The 3,666-nt window shown below is 49.2% G+C and overlaps 1 pseudogene across 1 annotated transcript; it reads right to left on the minus strand.

Moving 5' to 3' along the window:
• Positions 1-345: 345 nt before the first annotated feature.
• LOC311375755 (neuropilin-2 pseudogene) lies at positions 346-2,332 on the minus strand (annotated as a pseudogene). The gene is made up of 2 exons (XR_014684288.1): positions 2,270-2,332; positions 346-668 (listed from the first exon to the last, which is right to left on the minus strand). The product of XR_014684288.1 is annotated as a neuropilin-2 pseudogene (transcript).
• Positions 2,333-3,666: the final 1,334 nt, after the last annotated feature.

Below are 3,666 nucleotides of genomic sequence, written 5' to 3' on the forward strand. Positions count from 1 at the left end.
GTTCTCCCCCTTCGGACATCAAAACCAACGGGGCCTTGCGGGGTGAGGGGCCGGCGAGTGGTGGTGGTGGGTTGGTTGAGGGGCCGTTGAAACTCGTCCGAGTAGTGCTGCTTCGGTTTCCATCGTGAAGGCAAACACAAAAAGGACTCCCGTCCTTTACAATCGCGGGAGCAGAACGTCGCAAACGCATCTCGGTACGTTCTCCACGGAGGGGGACAAGGATAGAGATCTGCCCCCTCATCCACGCCCTCCACCCCCTCACCAGTCCTTTGTCCGACCTTCCGCTCCTCCACCCTCACCACGAGACCCCCAGGGTCCCCCCCCCTCCCCCCGCCCCACGCGCGCTCACGCCTCGGAGCAGCACCTCTGCTGGTTGATCTTCACCTTGTGCTTGATGCCGTCGTACAGCTCAAAGTTGTAGTTCTCCAGGGTGGTGGAGGAGCGGGAGGACAGCCCGCTGTAGGAGCAGGTGCAGTAGAGCAGCATGCCGGCGCACACGGCGCCCAGCACCACGCCCAGGGAGCTCATCACGATGATGGTGAGCAGGATGGGGTCCAGGGAGTACAGCCAGGCGTTGTCCTTGTCCTTCTCCGACACCAGGGTCACCGAGGGAGGGTCCGCCGACGACGGCGTGGAGGAGGAGGGCGGCCACCCCGGGAAGACGTAGCCTGGGAAGGGGGGAAGGGGGGGGGGGGGAGGAAAGGTTAGGGTTAAGTTTGGGTTTTGGTAGTCAAAGGTTTTTTTTCGTCTCAAATTGTTCATTAATCTTCTGGAGGCAGCCAAGACACATCAACACAAACATATATGAATGCATGGTCACAATCAGTAGCAGACTTCAGGTGCTCGTGCACAGTGAGGGGAACAGGCAAGTATAGGGGCTATTATAGGACAGTAAACATACAGAGCATGCTGCAGTTCAATGACTCATGTTCATTTCCCTTCTGGGATTGAGGAAGTAAATAAAAGCTTATCAGATACATGAGGTCAATGAGGTGGAGGTAGGGGCTGGACCATCTTGCTCAGCAGGTGGACTGCGGACTTTGTGAAAGTCTTTCTTGGGTTTTGACCAAGGATTACCATAAGGGCAACGATATGTGTTAATTAAAAACACATGAATAATGCATAGTGATCTATAAAGGGGGTATAGATTAAACGATTTCAAACACAAAAACAATCACGCTAAGCTACTCCACAAGATGTGCTTTAAAACATGCTTTTTTTTTTCTAATGCTTTAAAACAGCTAACAACCTGAAGGGTGTGTGGTGCGCGCGTGTCAGGGGGTCTAATACACTTATGTATGTCGACACGTGAACAAGCCAGACACCAGTTAAGGACTGCATTCAGGGCAGTACGCACAGTGAATAAGAGTAAGATTGAAACCGAGAACGAAGTGTTCTCTGTTGTTCCAGTCAAGAGACTTGATTAAACACTGACTCCTTTTAAGAAGTATGCAACACACACATGCACAGCCACACACACAGCCACACAAAATAAACTGATTGTTAGAGACAGCAGTTTTTTTCCCAGATGCCCAGAGGGAACGTGCCTGTCTTTCTTGGTTCTTGAAGTCTCACACACACACACACGCACACACACGCACACACGCACACACACACACACACACACACACACACACACACACACACACACGCACACACACACACACACACGCACACACGCACACTTAAATAGACCTGAGTCTGTATCTAGCCAGAGGCTTGGTTTTTGTTGTAACGAAGCTAAAACATGGAGAGCCAGAGGCAAAGCTGGGCTGCACGCTTCACACGATGTAGCATTAGCTCTGTTTCTGGGATGACGCTATGTAGCTTTAGCTCTGCTCCAGGGCTAACACTGCGTAGCTTTAGCGCTTCTCTGGACCTGACACTGCTCCAGGGCTAGTGCTATGCAGAATTAGCTCTACTCCGGGGACAGCGCCACGTAACATTAGCTATACCCCAGGGCTAATGCTACGTAGCATTAGCTTTACTGTGGGTGTAGAACTGGCCCTGAAACAGAGCTAATGCTACACTTCTCCTAATGAGGCTTATGGAGGACTCTGTCCGGCCTCAGGGCAGAAATACTTCTCTTACTTCCCTGCTAGCATAGCCACATAATCTTACTGTGAAAATGAAGAATAGAAAGGAAGGTGTGAAGGAGTGAGGAGAGGAGAAGGCGGCCGAGAGCGGCGGCGACGGAGGAGAAGAGAGATGCGGAGGAGAGGAGAGGAGGTGGAGAGATCAAGTGTTTGCGTTGTAACCGGAGCCTCACCTCCGTTGAAGCGGGGTTTCTGGTTGAAGACAGTCTCTTTTCCAAAGTCAATAGGTCTGGGATCTGCCGAGGAGAGAAAGGAAAACAAGGTTGAGCCTTGAGGAGAACAAGGGGAGCACAGAGAACTTGCACAGAGTCAACAACAGAAGGTGATAACTCCCGGACCCAATCTCGCTTTATGTCAACAGCATGCCTTCACGGCCCGACACGGCGTCAAACTACCCTATCTGCTGCCAGCGATGGCCATCTGACGCCCACCTCACACACAGTTGTTTACACCGAGACCACTTCTTAGAGGGAGGTATCTACTCAACAGCCTCAAGCACACCTGAACGCTGCTCGGTGGGAGTCCTCTGTACCAATGGCGGGAAGCCGCCATTATTCCCCTTGTTTGCTTTATCAAAAGAGACCGATAGGAGCGAGACTGGCCCTAATCCAGGGCGTTTCATTACGCGATAAGCATCGTCTAGATCTTCAGTCATTGAGAGAGAGAGGGGGAGAGGGGGAGAGACAGAGAGAGAGAGGGGGAGAGAGAGAGAGAGAGAGAGGGGGGGAGAGAGAGAGAGAGAGAGAGAGAGAGAGAGAGAGGGGGGGGAGAGAGAGAGAGAGAGAGAGAGGGGGAGAGAGAGGGGGAGAGAGAGAGAGAGAGAGAGAGAGAGAGAGAGAGAGAGAGAGAGAGAGAGAGGGATAGAGAGGGACAGACAGAGTGGGGGGGAAGGAAAGTTCTCTTCAAAAAGAAACCCATTCAAGGTGTTTCATAGAAAAATATCACTTTTTATTACCATTCCATTCCGTACATTTGAGTTACTTTAGTTCCACGACCACAGCATGTAAACAGGGTAGGAGACAGCTTCATATCTCTAGGACGGGCTGAGGTGCAAGACCAGGCAGGGTTTGGTGCTCCATTGGGTTTCAAATCAGCCTCTATTTAAGGACATTTCTATTATAGTTTTGCTCTTTTTCAAGAAAAGAGCAATATCTATGGGCAGCAGACAGTAGGTTGCTTCCAGTGCTAAAGGAACCATTGTTGCATTATGAAAAGAAAATGTAATAAATATTCAAAAGATAAGACATGAGAAACTAATTTGATGGCGATAAAAATGTGTATCGGACTTAATTTCCCTAAGTGCGATAAGGTTGTATTTCTTCATAAAACACTGTAAGAACTACTACTATACAGCACTGGTATCTATAGTTATCCGCGATCACTTATATACATACAAATACAAATCAATGCACTTAAACGCCATGGAAAATAGACAGAACTCTCAATTTGTTAAATAACAAAGATCAAATACGGTAAGGTAAAATCATAGTTGAATCAGAAAAAGATACATAATCAGAAACCTGATTTTGCCAAAAATCCAGCCTCAAAATGACCTTCAACCCTTCACATT

This window comes from Micromesistius poutassou (assembly GCF_964030765.1).
Source record: "Micromesistius poutassou genome assembly, contig: SCAFFOLD_1176, whole genome shotgun sequence".
In the NCBI taxonomy this organism is placed as follows: domain Eukaryota; kingdom Metazoa; phylum Chordata; class Actinopteri; order Gadiformes; family Gadidae; genus Micromesistius; species Micromesistius poutassou.